The sequence below is a fragment of the Podarcis muralis genome, chromosome 17 (genome assembly GCF_964188315.1).
Source record: "Podarcis muralis chromosome 17, rPodMur119.hap1.1, whole genome shotgun sequence".
Taxonomy (NCBI): domain Eukaryota; kingdom Metazoa; phylum Chordata; class Lepidosauria; order Squamata; family Lacertidae; genus Podarcis; species Podarcis muralis.
Genome location: NC_135671.1, coordinates 21,648,313 through 21,675,174, shown reverse-complemented (window position 1 = coordinate 21,675,174; position 26,862 = coordinate 21,648,313). Strand labels below are relative to the sequence as shown.

At 42.7% G+C, this 26,862-nt stretch overlaps 1 protein-coding gene and 1 long non-coding RNA gene across 11 annotated transcripts in view; one reads left to right on the top strand and one right to left on the bottom strand.

Moving 5' to 3' along the window:
- The window catches only part of KDM4C (lysine demethylase 4C), a 197,169-nt gene that overhangs the window by 47,625 nt on the left and 122,682 nt on the right, over window positions 1-26,862 (top strand). The window lies entirely within an intron of this gene.
- Window positions 11,992-18,909, bottom strand: LOC144325945 (uncharacterized). Its single transcript, XR_013391114.1, has 2 exons — window positions 17,910-18,909; window positions 11,992-13,993 (listed from the first exon to the last, which is right to left on the bottom strand). It is a non-coding gene; the product is annotated as an uncharacterized LOC144325945 (long non-coding RNA).

Below are 26,862 nucleotides of genomic sequence, written 5' to 3'. Positions count from 1 at the left end.
CTTGGATGGGGGGCTTTTATCCATTTCCACAGTCACTCACTCACTCACTCACTCACTCAATCAGTAGCTGAACTGGGTTCCACACAGTCACAAAAACAAATTAACCAAAAAATCCTCAAAAACAAAAATTCAAAATAAATAGCAAAACCACAAGCACCAAACATAATGCGTTCTGGAAGTCAGTTTGAAATGTTCAAAAACCAAGGCGCAGCTTCTGATTGGTGCAGGCGCCCCGGAAACAATAGCCGACAGCTGCATCGGACGTTCAGCTTCCGAAAAACGTTTGCAAACCGGAACACTTAACTTCCATGTTTTCGGAGTTTGGGAACCAGGGCGTTTGAGTACCAAGGCGTTTGAGAACCAAGGTACCACTGTAAACAGATTTTTTTAAAAAAGGAAATTCATAAGATATTGAAAGAGAACGAAACCATGTTGCTATGTGAGACCAAGAGGTTTTGGCACTTGTATAAATGCCTGATAATTTCAGTCACCTATACTCGAGAAGTATTCTACTTGCTTCAGGCAGGGTGTCGATAGGGCTACCCATTTCCTCCCATAAGCAGATAATCAATGCTAGACAACCCCCACTGTTTCCCTGGAGCCTTGCATTGCAGGAAAGCGCAGCAGCGGTATGTAACCTTTCTTTCAAGGAAGCTTGTCCACTATTATAGATTTTATTGCTGAACCTCAGGGTTCCCTAGAACACAGTTTGAAAGCTTTGGAAATGGAAGGTGGGCATCTCTTCTGTTTGCTTCCCCCCATTCACACCCATCCGCCTGCAGTTGCACATTTGGCAGTGCTGACCTGTGGCTGTGTGTCCTGAATGCTTTAGCTGAGATTCCTGCATTGCAGGGGGTTGGACTAGATGATCCTTGTTGTCCCTTCCAACTCCATGAGTCTATTCATTTGCCCTGTGCCACTAACTCATCCTACTCCAGTCTGCACCACGAATCCATGTTACAAAGCTTCTGTTTCTGAGCTTTATGTTAGAGGCCAATAAACCTACTGATGAGATCACATTTTAAGATGTGAAAGAAGGGCAGATGGGACATTTCCTCAGACTTCTGTGGATTTTATTATTTACCTAATGGAGCTTATATCCATCTTGGTTGGCTAGAGTTGTGCCTTTCCGTGGACAACATTTTGGAGTCATTTTACTCGAGTGCATTTTGTGAATGTTGGTAAAACAGATGAACCAGTGACAATTACTTTATGTGTTTTGCTGGGGTCTCTTTTAATTTGTGCTGAGCCTGCAATATTTGTGCTGAACTAGGAGCTATATGCAGACATTAAAACTGCTGAACATAAATGTTTACATACTGCTTTGATTACCCCCCGCCCCGTTCTTAGAAAATAAAGATTTCTTTAGAAGTGATTCCATTAAAAAGCATTACTTTAAGCTGGATGTAAAGCTTGTATGTTTCTCCCTGGGCAAGATTCCCTACTGCATCAGTAGAAAAGGAAACATTCTGGGTATTCAGTGTTGCAAAACCCATTCACAACTTTAAGCTGTCATCTGTTTGCTTGATATATATCCATGGTCAGCAACTGGATTTTAACATGGGCCACCTGAATTATTCAAGCATTAGAATGCCAGCAAAATTGGCACTACCCACTGATTGATTCCCAGGCAAATTGAGAGACAGGCAAAGGGCTGTTCAGTGACTTTGGTGGAGCTTTTCTTTCAGGCACCTTTTGGCTTCCTGATTCTGTTTGCCTTTGGCAGTTGAGTATGAGCCGCTAAGGAGCATGGGGAGATCCCTGGCAAAGCATCTGTTTCTGCTCTTCGAAGAGCCATTTGGTAGAATCTCAGCCTGGAAGTTCGTACAATATTTTGTTTATCTGTTTGCTGAGCATTGCTGAGCAACTTCTGTACTCAGGAGTTTGAGAATGTCAGTGGTCTAGTTTGAGAATCTGTATGTTTCTACTACAGTCACCTGCCTGTGTCAGAACTAGCTCTTTTCTCAACTCTAACATTGATTAGGTCTGGGCGATATATGGTTTTCAACATCGCGATATATCCCCAGCTAAACATCATGATATTGCTGCCCTTGAAACTGACCCTGAAACTCCAGTGGGTGCAGAATGCCGCAGCAAGACTCCTTATGGGGTCTTCACCGTGGGATCACATTCATCCAGTGCGATACTAGCTGCACTGGCTCCCTGTGAAGTACAGGGTCAGGTTTAAGGTGCTGGTTTTAACCTTTAGAGGCCTATACGGCCTAGGACCCTCGCACCTACGGGACCGCCTCTCCTGGTACGCCCCATGGAGGACCTTACGGTCTGCAAATAATAACACCTTGGAGATCCCAGGCCTCAGAGAGATTAGGCTGGCCTCGACCAGGGCCAGGGCCTTTTCAGCCTTGGCCCCAGCGTGATGGAACCCTCTGCCACAAGAGATCAGGATTTGACATCTTTCGGCAGGGCCTGCAAGACAGAATTGTTCCGCCAGGCCTTTGGTCAGGGCTCAGCCTGACTCCCCTTTTCTTTTTTTTAATAAGAACTAATATAAAAGAGGCCTCCCAGCATTTACACAGGCCCATATAAGATCAGTGTAAACAGTTGGGCCGATGAGCACTTATTGTTCCCAATCCTAACTCTGCAGAAGTCCATTGTTATGTGCTGTCGTGGTTGCTCGAGAGCGAACAGGCAAGACTCCCACCGGTCTAGATTTTAATTTGATTTTGACCTGTTTTTAGGAGGTAATTTAATTATTGTTTGATTTTATACCAATGTTATATATCTGATCTTAGCCGCCCTGAGCCCAACTTTGGCCGGGGAGGGCGGGATATAACTAAAAGTTTCTTATTCTTATTCTTATTATTGTAATATCACAATGCCTGAAATAGGGGTGGAGCTATGTAGAGGCATTGGGTGGCTTCACAGTTTTCCCCACATTGATTTTTCCAGAGTGCGTGCGGCGTGCGTGCGTGCGCGCGCACACCCACCCACACACACTGTTATTTGCAATATATTGCCAGGTCAAAAACGATGAAACCTACATCACAATATGGACTTCAGAGTGGGTTTGGATGATACATCGCCCTGCCCTAGCCATGATTAAACTGACCTAGACCCTGCAATCATCATGTGAGGGCCTTCTTTGTGTGCCCTCTCCACAAGTGGTCCGGAGGGTAGCAACACGAGAATGGGCCTTTTCTGTGGTGGCTCCCCACTTGTGGGATGCTTTCCCCAGGGAGGCTCGCCTGGCACCTTAGTAATATATCTTTAGGCACCAGGCAAAAACATTCCTCTTCTCCCAGGCCTTTGACCAGTTAAACAATCTATTGCCTTCTAAACTGCTGGGTGGGGACATTGTTTTTGTTAGTCATTATGTTGTGCCTTTTTGTGTTTCTTTATTGTAAACTGCCCTGTGATCCTCGGATGAAGTTTAGTACAGTGGTACCTCGCAAGACGAATGCCTTGCAAGACGGAAAACTCGCAAGATGAAAGGGTTTTTGGTTTTTTGAGTTGCTTCGCAAGACGATTTTCCCTATGGGCTTGCTTCGCAAGACGGAAACGTCTTGCAAGTTTGTTTCCTTTTTCTTAACACCGTTAATACAGTTGCGACTTGACTTCGAGGAGCAACTCATAGAATGCGGTGTGGTAGCCTTTTTTGAGGTTTTTAAAGACTTTGGTGATTTTTGAAGCTTTTCCAAAACTTTTCCGACACCGTGCTTCGCAAGACGAAACAAAAAGGCAAGACGACAAAACTTGCGGAACGAATTAATTTTGTCTTGCGAGGCACCACTGTACAGAAATTTTAACAACAACAACAACAACATCTCACTTGGTTCAGTTCTTACCCTATTGAGGAATATAGTATCAGCAAAAGAAGTGTGACTGAGGAACTGGCTGGCTAATTCAAACCAATGCATAGAATCCAGCCCCCATTCCTTATGGCTTCTTGGCAAATCCTGCTTCCTTAGGGTTAGCAAGTCACAGTTCTGTGAGAATGGGAAGCCACAACCAGCAGAATCTCCCTTCTGTGACCTGTCAAAGGTAAGGCAGACCTTTCATGGTCTTTAACTATACCTAGCAACCCCACAGCCTTTCCAGAGAGGGAACAAAGCTCAGTGACAAGTGCATGCAGATTAATTCCCTGCCACCTACAACAGGAAATACATAGGTGAAAAGTGATAGGAAAAACATTTGCCTGAGACCCCGGAGAGCTGCTGTCAGCCCAGGATAGATGGACTAATCGGCTGCTTCCTACATCCTGTGCCCCATAAGTTTCCTGACCCATAGCTCCCAGCCTTCAAAACTGTATTCTCTGCTTCCTTTCTGCCAAGTACAGAATCCTTCTTGCCCCTAGGCCTTATGTAAGGTAGTCATTGTTTCCTGAGGATGAGGCTTTTTAGCCCACTGCCCAGTTTATCCCACTCTTTAAACTACTTTGTCTGTTTCACTCGAGATTATTAGGCGCTTCAAAGGTTGCAGATAAGGTCACTGAAAGATTTTATAATGTAAGCTATACTGTTGCCATTCCTGCAGTCTTCATTATTTATTAGCTAATTAATTAAAAAGTGGAATTTCTCAAGTGCTGTTGATTTGCAGGGCAAAAGAAGGAGGAGGAGGATATAATTCTTAGCATTGTGTGAATACACTCTCATGAAATATATGTAAAACCTTTCTAGAGAAGTGAATGATCCATTTCCTATTGCAATTGAAAGGTCAATAGGTGATATGCTTAGAAGCTTGATAATGAATCATGATTTGCCTTCCTCCCAAATGCCAATAATTGGGGTCAGAAAGTGTGTGATAGAACATCAGGACTCCCCCCCCCGAAATATTTTTCTTATAATTGCTAAATATTAAGATAAATCTTAGGCCGTGCCAGTCCCAGAAGGAATAAATAAAGTACAATAAAATAGAATTTCTCCTCCTGGTCAATTTTGGCTGAAGCCAGTAGAAACATTTGTGGAGGGAGGAGTTGATATACTTTAGGGCAAAAATACAAATTCTGTCCTAAGAGATGCACCATGTAGATCTTATTTTCAAGATGGAATTATCAGATGGTTGCAAATTTAAACTCCTTACCTTGCAATTGAATTCTTCTACACTATTACAGTGAACACATGATAGTCTCCCAGTGCACCTGATTTTCCTTTTCAAGAAGAAGTGTAATATTTTTAATTTTTGATACCACAATAATCCCATAGTATATTTGGGACTTTTTAGCAAGGTGTTCTAAAATAACAGCAGCAGCAGCAGCAGCAGCAGCAAGAACAATAATTTATTACATTTGTATACTGCCCTTCATCTGTAGATTTCAGAGTGGTTCACAACATAAAAATACAAGACAAGAACACAAAAAGACCTAATAAAAACAAGAACAAAAACCCCACAAAGTAATAACCCCCATCTCAATTTCATTACATATTTTAAGAAAGGCAAATAAAATAAAAATTGGGATGCACAACTGATAAGTTGTTGTTGCTGCTGCTGTTGTTGTTGTATGGTACTTCCTAATATCAAAATTGTCCTTTGTAACAGGATGGCTTTTTGTCTTTGTGCAGTAAAATGACCTAAAGAACTGGGAACAAAAGGAAAAATAGCACTGTTCCCCAAAGGCTTCTGCAAGAATTCACTGTAATAGGTAGAATATTGCACAAGCTATTATGCAAGCATCAGAATATACTTGGAATTAGTCATTAGGGTGGCCATATTTTGTAGAGCAAAAAAAGAGGATGGTATGACGACTCTCATTTTAAATACCTCCACTATATGTAGGCTATCAAAGCTGTGATACATTGCTGGGGTGGGGGTGGGGGCAGGAGAAGAGGAAAGCAAGTCTTCACCCACCAGTTATGTCTTTTGTCTCATCCAGAAAGTATTGTATAGCCAAATACATTTTGGCAGATTTGAAAAATCCACCCGGATAGAAATTTAACCCCTGAAAAATAGGGCGTGTCCTGGAAAAAGAGGCAAACCTAAATTACTTTCACTTGTTTTTTTTACTGCACAACACACCAGCAGAAGATGTACAACAGTGCCCACTGAACAGTTCAGTGCCCAAAATAACCTGGGCATCAAAGAAGGGAAGAGAGAGCCATGTGCACAGCAGGAGCTTTGCTTTCACTTTTTGAGGCAGCAGTTTTCCATGGGCACCTGTCCTTCAGAATGGGTAACACTGCCACCTAGTGTCCGAATACACGAATTGTGACAAAGTTGGGGATAGCATCGTCTCTTCCAGTTCTCGTTAGTCCATTTCCTGTCTTAGCCATTGGCAAGCAGAATGAAAAAGGATGAGAAATTAAAAACCACAGAAAGAAATGGATGTTCAATTTTTTTTAGGTGTAGAGCAAGGCACAGAGGAGTAGTAGTAGTAGTAGTAGTAGTAATAGTAGTAATAATAATAATAATAATTTATTCTTTATATCCCGCCCATCAGGCTGGGTTTCCGCAGCCGCTCTGGGCGGCTCCCAGTCAAATATTAAAAACACAATACATCATTAAACATTAAAAACTTCCCTAAACAGGGCTGCCTTCAGATGTCTTTTAAAATTAGGATAGTTGCTTATTTCCTTGACATCTGATGGGAGGGCGTTCCACAGGGCGGGCGCCACTACCGAGAAGGCCCTCTGCCTGGTTCCCTGTAGCCTTACTTCTTGCAGTGAGGGAACCGCCAGAAGGCTCTCAGCGCTGTAAGCTGCATGGTGATGATGTGGTGCTGGTCCAGTCTTAACATTAATGCAAATAATAGTAATTTTATTATTTATACCCCGCCCATCTGGCTGGGTTGCCCCTATGTCTGTGCAGTGTGTGAGGAATACTTGCTCTGGTCTCTAGCCATAAATCTATGTTAACTATAGATTATACAACATATACTGATGAACTGAGTGAACCAGAAGGTGGTGACCTTTAATGGAAAGGACCGAAACAGAGAACAATATATGTCACATCTGTTACGATCATTTTAACGTATCTAAAAGGAGACAATTCATATGTGTTGCAGTTATGTGCACATAATTAATCACATATTGCAGTTGGGTAGAAATGCAGATACCCGTTTACAGGACTGCATTGTTGGTGTTTGTAGTTCATTGTAAACTAGAGAATTTAAAAATCCTGTGCTTTCCCCCCAAATCTCATATCCTTGTCTTTTGATTATGTTTATATATTCCAAAGGGAGGAGTCCATAAACATTGGTATAGATTATAGCAGTTTTTGAGGGTACCTCAAAAGTCCCCCCCACACTTCCCTCTCATGATGATCCCATATTGAACTGACTAGTACCTAAAGCAAGATGTTTGGCAGTCTTTTCTTCTGAAATCACGGTAACTAAAAATGATTAGCTTCTTTTGTGAGATGTAGTCCATAATCACTCATGCATATTTTGCAGCAGGAGCTGCTTAGAGACCTTTGTTGTGTGGGTAGGTTAGATCAAAGTGCTGGCCTGCAGGTTGTATTTCATTTCCCCCCCTTTAGTGTGATGAAGTGCAGTTGTTTTGATGTTAGGTTTGATGGATTTGTTTGCCACTGCATTCATTAGCTTCACATCAAAAAACTGACAGACTGTTAAATGAAACTTTGGCTTAGATTTTCAGCTTGACTGTTTGGAGACATTTGTGAAGATATTTTCTGTTGCTACTGCAGCCTCAAGCACCTAGGACTATCTCTAAAGGGAAGAAAATTATTTGCTATGCTAATTTCTCCGACTTTAAAAAGAATATGTTGTCTTGAGGTTTTAAAAAGAACACATCTTGCCTGTGTTATCCAAAGAAAAGATGGTATTTGTAGTACCATCTACATTAACATTTGAATAGGTAAAACGAATAGCTGTGCCTGAAAATTTGGCAGACTAAAAGGAGTGATACTAGCAGCAACAAATGTTCAAGCTGCTGCTGATTTTTATAGCAATAAATGGTTTAATTAAATATAAGTTTTATTTGATACACAATAGCATTCTAACCTTTGATGTTCAATTAAACGGATACATACCTGAAATAAGCTACATTCCTAAAACCTTACTGTTGAAAGTCTACAAGAGCCAATCTAATGTCTTCTGGGTGCTGTACATTAGAGCATATTAGGGAAAGTGATAGGGGAAAAATACTGCAGCACTGATGTCTTTTGTCATTTGTGCATTCCAGTTATTTGGTTGTCTTGTTGCAGTTCTAACTATAGTTATGATAAATATATAGGCAACGTGAGTTAAAAATACCTTTGTAATAAATCTTTGAAATGGTATAGATTTCTAAATGTTTCTTGGCTTCCGTAGTGATTGCATCTGGTCTGATATTATGCCTTTCGAATTCAAATCTCTAATGCTGCCTGTTTGTGAAAGCTCTCTCTAAATAATGTATGTCAAGTGCGTTGAACGCTGAAAACGTGCTTTATGATTGCATGGGACACAACCCTTCCCTGTGCAGGCAGAAATCAGCATATTTCTCCCCTTTCCCTCATGGCCAGTCCTCAATGTGCATGCCACAATCTGCTTATTAGCATACAGACAGAAAATCCTATGTGCATGTCTATGCCATCTACATAGTTGCAACCCATAAGAGAGGTCTTTCACCCTTCATTGTTTTTTCATGATCACTCCCAGCAAATCTGCTTATGTGCTCTCTTCCAGGGTAGCCTAGATAAATTATCTGCTTTGGTAATGAAAAAATATGCGTAAGACTGGTGCTAATCACAAGCACAGAGCTTGCTTGTTTGTGTTTTGAATCAACAGTTAGGCTTGGCCTTCATAGATTCCCAGTATTGCATAGTTACCACTTTTACACCCTTGTGAATGACCACATACGGTTGCACTACAAAGAAAACTCTATTCATTCACTTCTTTCCTCTGAGCAATTAATGAAAACTCTGTAAGAGCCAGTTGGTTGCACAGCTGTAGAACAGGAATAGTTATACTTCCATCTCTTAGATATGATAACAAATGCATTTGCAAAAGCAGAATTAAAGATCTGGTGGTCCTGGATATTGAAATTAACACCACCTATAACCACCGCTGATTGCCTTCATGTTGCACTCTTCCTTTTGCACACCAGATGGAAAACTGATTAATATGGAATAGAAAGAAAAAGGTTTGTACATATATGAAAATGACATTTCTCTCACAGCAGGGCAAGTCATGGGAAGAATGGAGGGATGTGGGGTGAACTGGCTATTAATTTATCTGGTGATACATTTTATCTCAAATCCAACAGTTAAATCTCAAGCGATTAGACTACTGACACCACTAGAAAGGTTGATTATGAACATGACTGAACATCCAACAAAAAATATATATTTTATGTAAAATACTCACTGATCTCGCCATTGGACAATGCTCAGCTATTAAACAAAATTGGGAAAAGGACCTAGGCATAAAAAATGAGGAAGCAGATTGGAAGAACCTATGGACAAAAAACTCTCTAAAATCAACATCAATTAGCATGTATCCACTAAAAGAAAATTATTTTAAGTTAATATATGACACCTGTAAAACTCAGCTATATAGATAAAGCATCCTGTTCAGCATTTTGGAGAGGGTGCAAGATACTTGACATGACTTTTCATATGTGGTGGACATGTGAATTAGTGCAGCCATTTGGGGAAAGGGCATTTAAAGAAATAAGCAAAATCACAAACTAGGATGTACATGCCTAGGTTTATTAACAATCTTTAGAGATACCCAAATTATTACACAAGGAACTTATCACTTTTCTTTGGGTTGTGGCACAATTACTTATAGCAAAAAAATTGGAAAGGACTTGATTACCTACACCTCGCACAATGTAAACAGAATGTACGGACAATCACTTTTTCAGATAAACTAACTTAAGAGAGTAATGCATCCTGAATGACATATCCAATATGGATTTTTTTGTTGAAATATTCAGCCCTTTGCAAAATATCAGAGTGAATGTCCTAATGGCTAGCACCCACCAACTATGCATGTAGATTTATGGGAAAATTTGATGCATTGGTCTTCAGTTTGGGGAGAGGGGGAAGGGGGGGAAGCAATTGTATTGATAATGACGATGTTCATGTTTATATTTTTCTTGAAAATAAAACAAAGAAAGCATTATTGCCTAAGGTTGTCATTGGGTGTTGTGTTCACCTTGCCACATGACTATGTTTTTCTTAATTCTAATAATGAACAAGAATATGTGGCATGTGTGTATTTATAAATACAAACAAAGGTTTGGCTGATAATAATGTTAAAGTTTCCCCTTGCATTTTTATTTTATGTAGCACAATGAATATTTTTAATTCTATCCCCTCAAGAAAAAATGATGTTTGTCTCTAGTGGAAATTTTCATAGTGCCAATCCTTCAGGATCTTGTTTGTCACTTATCACCAGAGACTTCACTCGTCTGTTTAATGAAAATTAAACACCATGCATGATTGTAATAATCATTAGGAGTGGGGCTGCCAGGCAGGAAGGGATGAGGTGGCTGCTAATTCATCAACAATAACCCTGCATAAATGTGCTCCTGGTGATAAGCGCCTATTGAAAGCAGGTCAAATCCTGTAATGTTTGTGCCTATACTTTTTATCAAGTATGACGTGTAAAGTGGCAGATGGAATATGACACTAGTATAATGCGAAAGAAAACTTTCATTCTGTGTGTCGTATACTTAAATGCTGCCTGCAAACATATAGCTGCAAATCACATGGTAGCAATTTGGTCAAAGACAAGCCAGTTTTACGTATGATAACATGAATATCCTCACACCAGATGTACTTTTAAAAAACCCTTTGGGGAGAAGTAGTAATGCTTCTACCTTCACGTGCAACTTTCTGGCAGAAACAGCTTGTAACTGCAAAAGGGTGTTTTTTTTTTAACGGTGCTCACAGCAGAATAGGCAGATGGATTGCTTTACATATTTCCCCTAATCCCTAACATCCATTCATCCTTAATGCCAACACGAAGAGGGACATTAAGAATAGAAAAGAGAGAAGTCAGTTCAGTGCATTCAGCAATTTCGTTTGGCCAGATTGCTGAAAAGAAGAAATCCAAACAGTTGTTTCTTATCTGTCAATATATCCTGTAATAGTTGAGTTCTGCAAAGAAAGATACCACAACACTACAACCATATGTTGCAGTAAAGAGCCAAATCTGCACAATTTTCAGCTGGAAGGACTTGTAACTGATACTTTTAGAAGAAAGCTAGAGTGCTACTTCTCAATCTGGTCTCAATAAAATAAAATAAAATAAAAAAGGTAACATATTTTCATATCTTTTGTGATTTGAAGCATTCTTACAAATTTGGATCTCTTGTAATGCTAAATGTTAAGTAGTCATACTGAAATTACAATAGCTCTCTAACTCACTCACGTGGTAGGGAGCCATTACTATTTGCCTTTGAGAACTATATTTTTTGTACAGTATCCAAAATGTGGTTTGGTAGCCTTCTGTCTATTTCCATTATTATTATTAAGCAAGAATATAAACAGAATCTCTTGCAGAAATATACACATTTGGGATTTATCATTTCTCCCTCTCCTGTAATATACTGTAATTTTAAGTGCATATTTTGTTCAGTCTGCCGTTTAGCTTAATTTCCAGACAGACAAACAAGTTTGGAATTATTGTAGACTCGCCAGATGGAGCCATAGACATGTTTGTATTCATAGTTTGCAACTCTTTTCTTGGAATGTGAAATGAGAAACTGTGATTCTCAGAATTTAGAATGTGTGACATTTAAAATGTGATTCCCCATAATCTTCTTTTATTAGACTTGGAGAACCTGCATTCTCTGTGGATTATTGGGTTGTTTTTCTTATGTATTTTGTATTTTTTATACTGTGACTTTGTCTTGTGAACTGCTTTGAAATCTACACAATATAGGGCGGTATACAAATTTAATAATAATAATAATAATAATAGTAGTAGTAGTAGTAGTAGTAATATATCAATGACCACAGGTTGGGAACTTAGGCTCCACTTTGTAGATGAAGGCAAATTACTCTGAAGCCTTATTTACCTAGGGATCCATCAGCCACGCCATCCCCGGACCTTGGAGGGAACAAAAGTACCAGGAAAGCAAAATCTTCTTTGGAGAAAAAGTTTATTAAAATCTGTCCACAGAAACATTCTGTACACAGAGACAGCCAGCTAGATAGCTCCTGAAAATACACTGGCTGTAAAGAAATACGCATCTACAGACTTCTTATACTCTTCTGAACACTCTCCCCCCTCCCATACCTTCTCAAATTATTCCCTTACATAGCACATCTATATTGCTTGCTAAACACATTTTATTGCTTGCTAAACATTCCTGTCTTTCTGCTAGCTAAGCATTTCCTCTGCTGGTTAAGCATTTTCTCTGCTCAGTAAGCTCCCCCTCCCACCTCCTTGTACACGTGTCTTCTTTTGCTAGCTAAGCATTCCCTTCGTATCTCTTCTTATCTTGCATTACTTAAAGCAGAAGCAAAGCAGGAAACATCTTGCTAGTGGTTTTTAGTTGACAGCAGTTTCTGGCTAGGCAGGAAACGACCTTCTGACCTGTAGCTAACATCAGCAGTTTCAGATAGCTGGTTAGACAGGAAACGGCCTCCTGACCTGTCTGATTTAGACTTTGCAAATAACTGCTGTCTTTGCTAACTGTCTGGCCGAAATTTGCAGAAGTAAGATTAGCTCAGAGATTTACTTAGGAATTTACTTAGGTGCAGATAATATGGTGAACAACTCTTCTTAGGTACAAAGTACAAGGCACAGAAAATATTGAGAGAAACCTTTCCCATCTCCCTTTACTCCCTCCTCTTCTTTTGAACAATCTATTACTTAGATTCGTTCTGGGGTAGGGGTTTATAGTTTCTCATTACAGCAGTCACGTGAGGTCCCATCATGCGAGACATCATCTTTCCCATCATATTCTGCAAGCATTGCATCAAGCAGGGAATACAAAAGCAGAAAAGCAATAGAAGCATTATTGGGCCTATCACCATAGTAAATATCCTCCCCATCCATCCACCTGGGAAGATGCTATCCAACCAAGACATATCCCAGCCCTCCCAGGTTTGTACAGGGACATGTGCCACCTTTTCAATGCTTGCTGCCAGATCACGGATAGCCTCGCCATGGTCTGAAATGTTGAAGCAACATGCTCCATTTCAGCCATTTGTAACTACCTATTGTAGGGGTTATGGGCACCCCACTCAGTCATCAAACGGGAAATGTCAGCAAGGGAAGTCGGGGGACTTTTTCCTTCCTGTGCCAATACACATGTGGGCTCTCCAACTAAAAAGAAAAGGAGAATCATCAAAGGTATAGATGGATTACGTTTCCTCCCACAAATACGGTACCGTTCATGCCAACAAAAATACAGGAGCATCCAAACAAGCAGGCCGGTACATATCACTCCTACCCACCATCCCCAATATCTCCATGGTTCCTCCCACCAATATTCAGTCATGGTGGGTATCGTGTCAGTCACTCAAGGGTATGTGTGTAACTACCTCTAAGGCCCACTGGGTGTATGGTACTTCGATGAGTGGGAGAAAGAGAAGCACCTCCTGGAGGGGGGTTTGGTGAGAAATAAAAAGCAACACACCCACAAGAATAGACTGCTGCTAAAACTCTAGCCTGGTGAGGAGTCAAATGCCCAATGGGGTGGTCCCCTTCCCAAATTATTGTAAGTCTCGCTCTGTCCCTATATTGTGGTAGGATATTCTCAGGTGGGTGAGTTCGTAGAACAGGTACGTTGGGAGCGCTGCCCGCGGGCGCCCCTCCCATCCAATTCTCCAGCTGTGCGTAGAGATATCAGTTTCCGGTGTGATATCAGCAGAGCGGTCGTCAGCGGAGGGTCTGGAGATGGTCAGCCGAAGGGGTTAATCAGGATTTAACTGCACAGTCCAATCTGTAGTGGTCACTCTGGTGTGGTGGACCCAAGGGGTGATGCCGGCGAATTTCACGGCGGTGGGTGTGGAGAGCAGGACGGTATAAGGTTCCAGCATGGTTGTAGCTGCGTCCGTGCCCAATCGTTTACCCACACTTCATCACCTGGCTCGAACTGATGCAGCCAACACACAGGGGTTGCGAGCCTGGGTCCACCTGTTGAGACAAAAGAAAACTTGGGAGAGTGACTGTACATAGTTATTCAATTGCACATCTTGGCTAGCATATGGAGTTAACATTCTAACATATGGAACTGGTCTTCCAAACAGAATTTCAAAAGGTGACAGGTGGGTTTGCTTTGACGGGAGACTGCGGACCCTGAGTAATGCCAGAGGTAACATTGTCACCCAATTAGACCCAATTTCCTGTGTCAGCTTGGATAGCTGATTCTGGGGTCTGTATGCTGTATGCAACTTTCAGTTGATCTGGAGCGCTTTTGCCAGTCCCTGTAGGACTGCATGAACAAATGCTGGTCCATTGTCAGATCCTATGGACCTTGGCAATCCATAGCGAGGGATGATTTCCCTAAGCAGGCACCTGGTTACTTCAAATGCCTTTTCAGTCTTTGTTGGCCATGCTTCGGCCCTCCGGTGTAGGTGCACACTGCCACCAGCAGGTAGCGGTGTAGTCCACAACGGGGTAATTCAGTAAAGTCCACGACAAGATCTTCCATAGGTGCAGTTCCACTGTGCTGAATCCCTGGGGGAGCCAGTGGTCTGGCTCTGGGATTATTCTTTTGACACAGCAGGCATTTCCTGGAGATCTGGGCTGCCAGTTGGTAGAGGTGGGCCATGTAGAAGCACTTCTTCAGCTGCTTGGTTGTAGCATCTGGTCCTATGTGGGTTGAATCATGGTATCTCTGAGTAACCTGCCGAGAAAGGACTCTGGAATCCATATCCTGTCATCAGGGGTAAGGTACCATCCTTCTTTGGACAATGTCAACTCCTGGGCATCTGCAGTGTCCCTTTCCTGCTTCGTATAGCCTGGCTTGTCAGTGGTGCTTAAAATTTCTTCTGGGACCAGGGCTCCAATAACCAAGGCGGGGGCCAGTTCCCGGGCTGCTTCTTTGGCCACTTTGTCTGCCAATCGATTTCCTCTGGCCACTTCTCCTGGTCCAGTCTTGTGTCCATAACAATGGATAACTGCCACTGCCTCGGGCTCCCATACAGCATCCAGAAGGTTCAACAAGGCTTGTGGGTGGGCCACCTGGCTTCCTCTGGAGGTAAGCAAACCTCTTTCTTTCCATAAGGCTCCATGGGCATGTAAAGTCAGGAATGCATACTTAGAATCTGTATAAATGTTTATCTTCTGTCCCTTTGCCAGGCTCAGGGCTCTGGTAAGCGCAGTTAGCTCTGCCAGCTGGGCCGATGTTCCAGGCAGGAGTGACTTTGCTTCGATCACCTGGTCTTCCAGGGCTACCACTGCGTAGCCTGCCTTCCGGTGTCCAACCTCAATGAAGCTGCTTCCATCCATAAACCATGATGGCCACTAGGGGTCTGCTTCATCTTTAAGGTCAGGTCTGCTGGAGTACACCTCATCCATTACTTCAATGCAGTCATGCGTGGGCTCCTCACCTACTCCTACCGGTAATAGGGCAGCTGGGTTGAGGGCTGTGGTAACTTGGAATTTTTAACGCGGATGTAGTAGTAGCATCTGACATTTTCTCATCTTTGCTTGGGAGAGGAAATAGGTACCCTTCATGTCAAGCAGAGCTGGGACTGCATGCGGGGTTACACAAACAGTGTCTTGGCCAAAAGTAAATTTGTCTGCTTTGTTCAGTAGGGTGGCTACTGCCACAACTGCTCTCATGCATGGCGGTAAACCTTGTTCTGTAGGCGTCAGGCGCTCAGATAGGTATGCCACGGGCTGCTGCCAGCTTCCCAATTTTTGGCATAGCACTCCCTTTGCTGTTCCCTGGTCTTCATCCACAAACAGGGAGAAAGGCTTCTCAGGATTTGGGATGCCCAGCGCTGGTGCTTGCTGCAATGCCTTTTTCAAATCCTTGAAGGCATGCTGTTGCTCTTTCCTAAGCAGCCTTGCCCTCCTCTTCTTCTCCTAACGGTGGACTTCCCGTCTTCAGGGCCATCAACTTCTCTGCCTGGTACTTCTCCTTTTTTCTTCTGGGTCTCTTTTTCCCTCTGATTATAAGTGGTTTGGGCTATTTTCTAACATCCATTTCAGGGTGTGGCCCATCTGGATTTTTCGGCAAATATCGGGCGCTGCCTGGGCTACAAAAGGCAGTTTTTATGATAGGGGCATTGGCAGCCTCATCTGGGTCCACAGGGATATACTGGCGGTAGGCTTCCTTCAGCCTCTTTAAGTAGGCTCCAGGGGCCTCCTCTGTTCCTGGTACTATTTCTCTGGCCTTCACAAAGTTGGTGGGTTTTCTGGCTGCCCTCCTCATGCCATTTAAGACATTCTGGCGATAAGTGGTGAGGGTATTTTGCCCTTCAATGATCTGATAATCCCAATTCGGTGTAGTTTCAGGATATCCTGTTGCAACAGCTTGATCTCCTGCCCCCTGCGCTCTCATGTGTGCTCGGGCTTCAGCATGAATTCGCCTAGCCTCTTCTGTAGTTAGCAGGGCATCCATCAAATATTACACATCATAAAAAGTGGGGTTGTATGTTTTAAAAATTCCCTCAAACAGCTTAATTATTTTGGCAGGGTTTTCTTCAAATGCAGGGTTTTGGTTCCTCCAATTACAAACATCTGCACTAAAGAAGGGGACATGTTGAACTGTATGAGTTCTATTGGACACCACCCCATTAGGTCCCGCGGGGGCCGGAGGGTCATACACTCTATGGAGAGGCATCACTCTGGCCGCGCCCTTCTCCTGTGCTTTATGTGCCCTATGGAGGGTCACTCTTTTCACTGCCTTCCCCACTCCTTCTGCCACTTTCTTCTCTGTTCCCCTATACATCCCGCTGTTTTTAACATATGGGGACTGACGTCCACTTCTCATAAAGTTCCACATACTTTTTCAAACGTTTTGCCTGTTCCTCTGTTCATATCTTTCCATCACTTGTCAACTTAATCAATCTTCCTACAAATGCCTCATCCTCATCATCCTCTTCTCGTTCCTCCCTTTCTCCATCTTCGCCCAGGTCTTAACAATGCATTGTCCACGGGATTGGGGCTGGGCCATCTGTTCCCTGTGGCGGGGGTGGTGCCAGGGCTGTTGCCAGGGCATAAGGCGGTGGGGCATCAAAACTTTATCTTCTTCCATCTCTGAATCCTGGAGGACTGGGGGGTTGTCCTCCTGTTTTCCTGACTGAGCAGATACTGCTGCCTGAGACTTTTTGGCAGCATGACTTCAGCCAAGGGGGGGGGGTTCTTTTCCACATTGGTCTTCCATGTGGAAATGTAGGGGATTTGATCAGAACGGACATTCAAAATGTTCTGATATAATGGATTAATGAGTTGCAAATCAAGGGTCCTAATGGACGGCCAATTTGTTATTTTGGGGTGGGCCAATCTAATTTACACAATGTCCTCATCCTCCCCTCTCATTAGCTTGAATCCCCAAAAGCATTTCAAAGGGGTACTTTTACTTTGGCCAGAACCCATTTCTTCCAGATCCTTCGCTACTATTCACAGTAAAAATTCTCTCACACTTCACACACAACAGACCTACAATTGCTCGGCCAAGGGGACACTAAGCCCTGGCCCACACTTGACAACAATTCAGTTACTGGAATATCTGACATGCAACATAACAACATACAACATACAAATCACATCAATATAATTTCAACATGTAACACACTAAACACACCAAAATAACTTCAGCATGCAATACACAAAACACACCAAAATAACTTCAGCATGCAATACTCAAAACACACCAAAAAAATCACAATACATATATATCCCTCCCTCTTCTGTTCCAAATTTTTGCTGGTGGCACTCTCCTGCACAACCAGTCCCCTTTTTACCAAACCTTACTGGTGGCATAACACTGCCACGCCCTTTTTTCCCTTCCTGGTGGCCCTCTGCACAACCAGGTGAGGCTTGATCAGACCTCGCCCCCCTTTTCCTTGGGGGCCCACGCCCTTTCCCTTGGGCTTACCGTTTTCCGCTGCGGACCTGTCCCCTTGGCGCCGTCCTCTTTGTTTTTCTCCCTCAACAAGATGTCTCCACTGCAGGACAGTGTGGCCGGCTTCCCCCACAAAACAGGCGGGGTGCGCGCTGAAGCCTGCAAACGCTGCTGAGCTGTTCACCTTGGTTGAGCCTGGCCCTCTGGTCCGTATTGGGGAGGGGGCTTATCCCGGCACGAGCCCCCAAAGAAATGAAGCCTTATTTACCTAGGGATCCATCAGCCACGCCATCCCCGGACCTTGGAGGGAACAAAAGTACCAGGAAAGCAAAATCTTCTTTGGAGAAAAAGTTTATTAAAATCTGTCCACAGAAACATTCTGTACACAGAGACAGCCAGCTAGATAGCTCCTGAAAATACACTGGCTGTAAAGAAATACGCATCTACAGACTTCTTATACTCTTCTGAACACTCTCCCCCCTCCCATACCTTCTCAAATTATTCCCTTACATAGCACATCTATATTGCTTGCTAAACACATTTTATTGCTTGCTAAACATTCCTGTCTTTCTGCTAGCTAAGCATTTCCTCTGCTGGTTAAGCATTTTCTCTGCTCAGTAAGCTCCCCCTCCCACCTCCTTGTACACGTGTCTTCTTTTGCTAGCTAAGCATTCCCTTCGTATCTCTTCTTATCTTGCATTACTTAAAGCAGAAGCAAAGCAGGAAACATCTTGCTAGTGGTTTTTAGTTGACAGCAGTTTCTGGCTAGGCAGGAAACGACCTTCTGACCTGTAGCTAACATCAGCAGTTTCAGATAGCTGGTTAGACAGGAAACGGCCTCCTGACCTGTCTGATTTAGACTTTGCAAATAACTGCTGTCTTTGCTAACTGTCTGGCCGAAATTTGCAGAAGTAAGATTAGCTCAGAGATTTACTTAGGAATTTACTTAGGTGCAGATAATATGGTGAACAACTCTTCTTAGGTACAAAGTACAAGGCACAGAAAATATTGAGAGAAACCTTTCCCATCTCCCTTTAACTCCTCAATCCTTTTTTGCATCACCACCACCACTGGACTTACGTTTTCAACCTGTCTTCATCAATGTGGAACTCTCTTTCAACTCTCCTGTGCTTTGTGTGAATCCTCTTGTTCAGGCTTGTACTTTTGTTGAACTTTTTCTTGGTCTTGTGTGCCGTTTCTGTAACTGCACTAATGAACTTTTCATGGTACAAAACAGACTTTTAACATCAGTTGTGCTTTCTGTGTACTGAGTTTATACGGTGGGTACACTGCCGCTTTGATACACCCTTGTGCACTTAACTTTCATGGGCCTGGATTCAAAGATACATACAACTAGTTACATACAGTGGTACCTCAGGTTACATACGCTTTGGGTTGATTGGCAACCTGGATCCCTGGAGAGGGATAGCTCTGTGCCTGCGGCCCTACAGAACCCACTGTTAAACATATTAGCAACCATAAAGGTTTGTAATGTCTATTACAGTGCAAACAGGGGAAATCTACTAGGGATCCAAATACCCTTCTAAGTATTCAGGAAAACCTCACCCTGGCATAACGATGTACACTGGTACCTCGGGTTGCATACACTTCAGGTTACATACGCTTCAGGTTACAGACTCCGCTAACCCAGAAATAGTGCTTCAGGTTAAGAACTTTGCTTCAGGATGAGAATAGAAATCGGGCTCCGGCGGCGTGGCAGCAGCAGGAGCCCTATTAGCTAAACTGGTGCTTCAGGTTAAGAACAGTTTCAGGTTAAGAACGGACCTCCGGAACGAATTAAGTACTTAAACCGAGGTACCACTGTATTTCCAAGGACCCTTCAGAGTTATTTCTCAATTACCAGCCTCCCTCATGCTGCATGATGAGATTGGTCAGTTGAAACTGAGAGATAGTAGTTTGTGATGTGGCTGATGAAGTTCTGACACTTAAAGGAAAAAGAAAAAAAGAATTCCATTGGGCATGACTCTCCGTATCCAGACCGTGGTTTGTTGCAACCTTTCTCTGGGACCTCTATCCCTAGATAAATGTACTTAACCAGACCTGTGGACCTACGTACACAGGTATAGCATTTTATAGTGCAAACATATGCATATTTACTCCTAAGTAAGTTTCACTGTTTTAAGTGGGGCTTACTTTTAAGCTTGTTGCTGAACTCCAGCTCCAACCACCTCTGAACATTGGCCTTGCTGGCTGGCGCTGATGGTAACTGCATGTCTAGAGGGCTGAAGGTTCCCCATCCCCACTTTGAACAGCTTGTTTTGGACCTTCACCTGGCTAGAATGGTGATAACCGTTATGATGTGAAATTTCCTTGGAAATGAAATCTGTAGACCATTTGGGGGGCAAGGGGGAGAATGTTGAAAAATGTGTTTAAATCTGTGCAGTTACTTCATCCTGTGCTAGATAAAATAGACAAAGGTGGCTTATAAATTATTAAATGATTTAATTGCATCTCCGGTATGTGCTAAGAGACCTAAGAATAGAATTAATCATTGTAAGATTTAATTGTCACTCTTCATTTATGTTCACTGCCGCTATGTGACAATGCTCACTGTTCCAATTTGTCTCTTAGAAACACACTATTTTTGGCAAATAGTCTTATTTTACCATAGTCTTCACCAACATCAATGTTTGGTCTCAGTTAAGCACATGATTGTTACATCTGTGGGCTCCCCCCCCCCCAAGTATACTTATTCCTTCTGGAATATATTCCACATAATACAGATTGCCTTGTAGATTATCTGCCAAATCAGACTTTTAAAACTGAGTTTTTAATAATGTGGGTGGGTGGCGGATACTGAAGGAAGCAGGACTACAAATATTTGACCTGTCTTTTATTTCTGTGACGTAGTGCAATGAACATAACATACTAATTGTGCTAAAATATGCTAAAATTGGCCCACAGGCTGGCAATTCTCCAGCCCTACAATATATAAAGGCTCCTTAAAGAAGTAATAATAATAATAATAATAATAATTCTGCAAGCAGGACAATGTAGTTCAGAACCCCAACATTTAATGGAAAAAAAATAAGCATCTCTGATTTCTCCATCCAAGGAAAGCTCAATTAGTGGTTCTGGAAGTGGGACTAAAACAGATACAGAACAGCAGGAATTTACCCCAGGGACTCTACATTCTACTAAGCACTCTCAGACAGAGGTCTTCATGCCTGCCTGAAAGTGGAAACTTATAATACGTATGCAAGGAAACAGATTTTGAAAGCTCTGCCACCTTGCCAACTGCCCAGGTCTCCCCCTCCTCTGAATGCTCCTGACTGCAAATACAGAGAGTGCTCTGGGAAACCCTCCAAGTGACATCAGAGGTGATGCTTCAAGCTATGGCTTAGCCTCTTCTAATTCATGTGGTGGTGTTCATGATGTTGAATAGTTAGCAGACCAGCACCACTAATTCAAAGATCTGTACTCTAGTCATTAGGGATGTGGGTGGCGCTGTGGGTTAAACCACAGAGCCTAGGACTTGCCGATCAGAAGGTCGGCGGTTCGAATCTCCGCGACGGGGTGAGCACCCGTTGCTCGGTCCCTGCTCCTGCCAACCTAGCAGTTCGAAAGCATATCAAAGTGGAAGTAGATAAATAGGTACCGCTCCGGGAGGAAGGTAAACGGCATTTCCGTGTGCTGCTCTGGTTCTCCAGAAGCGGCTTAGTCATGCTGGCCACATGACCCAGAAGCTGTACGCCAGCTCCCTCGGCCAATAAAGCAAGATGAGTGCCGCAACCCCAGAGTCGGCCACGACTGGACCTAATGGTCAGGGGTCCCCTTTACCTTTTACTCCAGTCATTATGGATATAACTGTTTTGTACATCAGAGCTCTCTTGAGAGTTCTCCCATGTCCCGAAGATCACAGAACCTGCTTTCTGCTGCTAGACAACATCAGTTCCCTGACATCCACCCTTATAGCCTGTCTCAGCATCTTACCATTGGAACAAAACATACAATCATTGGAGCTGCTGCTGTTTGCATCCTTGATTTCCAGTTCACACATTATGAATGTCCACATGAGGGAGGTCAGGAATGCTTATGTGGACAAAACATGTATTTATGGGGGTCCTCTTACCTGACAAGTAATAATAAAAAGGTAAAGGTACCCCTGCCCGTATGGGCCAGTCTTGACAGACTCTAGGGTTGTGCGTCCATCTCACTCAAGAGGCCGGGGGCCAGCGCTGTCCGGAGACACTTCCGGGTCACGTGGCCAGTGTGACATCGCTGCATCTGGCGAGCCAGAGCCACACACGGAAACGCCGTTTACCTTCCCGCTAGTAAGCGGTCCCTATTTATCTACTTGCACCCGGAGGTGCTTTCGAACTGCTAGGTTGGCAGGCGCTGGGACCAAGCAGCGGGAGCGCACCCCGCCGCGGGGATTCGAACCGCCGACCTTTCGATCGGCAAGCCCTAGGCGCTGAGGCTTTTACCCACAGCGCCACCCACGTCCCTGACAAGTAATAATACTTAGCTACAATCTTTTCTTGTGCTTAAACATTTCCTCTTCTTTCTTATAAGGGAAATTCCTATAAAAGTGACAAAGCAATAACCACTTGCCTTACAATCTTGATCACTAAAAGCTGTTGCTGTAGGTCAGGGGTGTCCAAACTTTTTTCAAAGAGGGCCAGACCTGATGATGTGAACATGCATGAGGGCCGACCAAAGTTGTTGACGTTTTTTTTTTAGGATTTAAGTTGTTGAGCTTTGTTTGAGATTTAAGTTGTTGACCTTGTTTTAGAATCAGGCCCCTGGGCCGGACTTTGGACATGCCTGCTGTAGGTGGAGCAATCCTACCTTCTCCAGGCAAGACATTGTTTCATGTGATGAGTGGGAGAAGGAATTCACTTGCTGATGTTTGCATCCTCAAAATAAGGTCGTAGCCAAGCACTAATGTGCTGGGTACTTTACAGTGGAGATCACACAGGATTCAAAGAGCTTCAACTGTGTATGAAATGGCACAAAACGGCCCTTGTTATAGTGGGAGTTGTTGTAAGTTAGTAGCAGTAATAGTAGCAGCAATACCTGATAACAATATCTCTCACAGTAATTACAATAGATACACTATCAGAAGAAAAGTAGGTTTGTCCCATTCGAAAAACAAACATTTGAGTCTTGGGAAAACATAGTATCTATGAAAGATGACATGTGGCTTATGCACTATACAGTGGTACCTCGGGTTAAGTACTTAATTCATTCCGGAGGTCCATACTTAACCTGAAACTGTTCTTAACCTGAAGCACCACTTTAGCTAATGGGGCCTCCTGCTGCTGCCGCGCCGCCGGAGCACGATTTCTGTTCTCATCCTGAAGCAAAGTTCTCAACCTGAGGTACTATTTCTGGGTTAGCGGAGTCTGTAACCTGAAGCGTATGTAACCTGAAGCGTATGTAACCCGAGGTACCACTGTAAATGAGAACCAAGTTTGCATTTATTATACAAAACTGTAAATGAGCAGAAAAGCCCCATACGAAAAAGGGGCTGAATATTATTTAAACATATGGGCTATGTAGGTTACAGTCTGATATACAATCAAAATACGGCTGGAGATTCTCATGTGTGTGTGTGTGTGTGTGTGTGAGAGAGAGAGAGAGAGAGAGAGCTGCTAAAGTTGTGTTCTGCATTGTAAGAAATTGTGCAATTTACTGAATATCTTCCTAACTTGTCCTAAATCTTTTCCAAGCCCACAATTTAAATATCATATTTTGCTATCTCATATCTTTCAACTGACCCCCCCACCCCTTTAGGGGTGTGTGAAAATAAAGCTTAAAGAGGGAAATCCTGCTGTAATAGCTCAACAGTTTTTTGTTATGTCAAAGGAGGCTTCTGCAGAGCAGCTACATTTTGGTTTAGAATTAAATTTGATCAGTATATTTTCTAACCCACAGAGCAGCAAAATCTAAAATTGCATATTTACTCTTTATTCATATCTCCTTTGTAGTATTGTATTTTGTGATAATCCCTTATAAAAACAAAGCTGACACTTGGATATCACTAGAATTATGATACTCGAATTTTCTTACAATGCCATTTATGAGGAGAGATATTCAGAACATGTCTATTAGTGTCTATGCTCTGCTTTCATATCCAGTTTTACCCATTCATCAGCAGAGGGCAATAGAACTTCATGCATTTGCAGGCAATCACTTTAATTTGTTTTCTCTAATATTGGGCGCACCTTATGCTATAAGGATGTTGCGTAAAAATAAGAACAGAATATTGTGTACAAACCTGATGATGAAAAAGGAGTGAGCATTCAGGTGAACATAATTACTATTCCTTAACAGCACAATGAAGCTTTATGAAGTTGTTATCTGTAGGAGTGGTGCCTTAAGTTCAGTGAGAAACTGGTGACCAGTCCAGATTTTAATGCTATCAATAAAGAACTTTATCACAATTTATTTGCTGAAAGTTGCAACAAACTCTTCCATGTATTTTACATTATTTTTATGTTAACCATACAGTCAGATGCTATTGGAGTATTTGTTATGCTGTAGTTAACTCCTCTGGGCTTGTAGTGTTCACACACACACACACACACACACGAGAGAGAGAGAGAGAGAGAGAGAGAGAGAGCGAGAGAGAGAGAGAGAGAGCGAGAGAGAGAGAGAGAGAGAGAGAGCGAGAGAGAGAGAGAGAGATTCATGCTTCACAATTGGCATAGTCAGTCTGCAGAATTGGCCTATGCTTATTTAGTTGCTTGCATTGCAAGCCATTGTCAATCTTTTCTTCCTTCTTTCTACTTACATGCTTTTTCTTTTGCAAAATTTTGATTTTTGGAAGAGATTATTTCGATTTCCTTCCCAAGTTAACTGTGCAGTGCTGTCCCAGGGTTAGTCTGCATCATTAGTTTGTGGTGAAATACGTTCAATTACAGGCAGTTTAAAAATCCTCTCAACATGTTTGTTTTGTTTTAATGAAAAGCCAGCATGGGAGACCGAAATCAGTATTTGAGGACTGGCTTGGAGGAGGGAGGTGATTAACCTTTTCTCTCCCATCCATTTGCCTTTCAGAATTAACCCTTCAAGCTGCTTTTTGTCCCATGGGGGACAAAACATGAGCATTTATATCAGGCCTGGGGAATGTGTGGGTTGCCAGATGCTGCTGGACTACAATGCCCATCATTCCCAACCATTGGCCATGCAGGCTGGGGTTGCATGGGAGTTGGACTTCCCCATGCCTTATCAATATTTTCCAGTCCCCACATGGGGCAGAAAACAGCTGGGGGGGTGCATTTTGAGCAGAAAAACATCCAGAGAGGTACTAGTGAAGTGGCTCCCCATGCTTGCCATTCCTTTGCTGAAAAAACATTGGAATCTCCTTGGGGTGGTGGTTCTTATTTCTAAAGATGCATGTGGTTCCATTTAGTTTTGTTATCTACAAAATAGAGCAGGATTTCTTTTGCCCATTTAAACAAATCTCAAATGAAGGTCCATTTATGTTTGGATCCAAGGAGGAATATAAGATAGAAGAAATACAGCAATTGGACACAGTGTGGAACTTGGTTAGCTATTGGAATTAATCAGAAATGACAGCAATATGCAGTTTCACACGATCATGCAAACTTTTCAGCAGAATTTCATTTTCTCCTGGTCAAACTCCATCTCTAGTTCTTTCTTTCTATATGCCATTGAGGTAGGGAAGAGGTGTCTGGTTGTCAGATAGGAGTGCTTCTATAAATTCTTGCAAATTGTGCAGGGTGACAAGATATCTGTTTTTACTGTAACATAGATCCTTTATACATTTTACCGGAGAGCCTATGTGGCATACAAAATGGTTTCATCCTTTCCCTTTGTTCCTTGTTTTAGATGACCTGGAAATGGCTCTAGAAAGTGAGGCGAGAAATACTTACCTATGATTATGATTAACGCTGGATGCCACTTTTATATAGCTGCTGTCAGCTATTGCATTTCCACCAAATAGTATATGGGATGTGCAGTATTTAAGTCTGCCTGAATCATAAAAAATAGATTTTCTGTTGGTGAAGGAAATAATAACATGCATATATTGTTGTTGAAAGAGAATGCCATCTTTCTGGGTACGCAGAACTCCTCTGGAAAAGTAGCTGTTCTGACTTTAGTTATAGTTTAAAATTCATTTCAGATTGATTGTGGAAGTGTGTTACAAACTGTGTACAGTTTGTCCATTTTCAGTTAGAAGTTGCTGTACAATTTTTTGTTGTTGCTGTGTTTATCCCATAAAGAGCATAGTGAAAAGGAAACAGTTCAGATCCCAGTGGGCTGTGCACTCTGGGGTTGTTATGGGTCCTCTTCCTCTTGGAGTCCCCATACTCCTGAAAAGCCTCTTCTAAAAATGGCAGGGGGGGTGGCAGTGGCGTAGCGTGGGGGGTGCAGGGGGGGCCGGGCGCAACATCTGGGGTTAGGGCAAATCCACAGGTTAGGGGGCGCAAATCCACGGGTTAAGGGGCGCAAATTACTTGCCTTGCCCCGGGTGCTGACAACCCACGCTACGCCACTGGGGGGTGGTCCTTCAGAGGCTCATTATGTGGCACGTGGGAAATGCTGTATGTTTGTGGGGGATTGGGTTTCTTCCCCACAGGGGTCTTTGGATCCAGCCCACAGCCTTTAATTGGAAAAACTAGTCATTTGAAAATTTGTCTGCAATATTTCAAAGCGCAATATTTAATTGGGCAGGGGTGTAGTTTGAAAGGTTATTTTCACTATTTTAAACTGACTGTTTTTTAAAGTGTCATTTTGCCTATTCTGTTTTTTCAGTCTGGTGGGACAAAGATAATTATCAGTGTTCTTATCTGCGATATTCAAGTTTAGACAGAATTTTATATTTCACAAAGGGTTTGTTCAGTCTCTTTAGAGTGAAAGCTGATTGAATTGGCATTTGTCCAGAGGCTATACCAAAGCATGGTTGGCAACGGATTCTTAACATCTGTGTTTATTTGAAAATCCAATATTCAGATTCCAGCTCTTCTCTTAGCTTATCACAGTCATTTCCTTT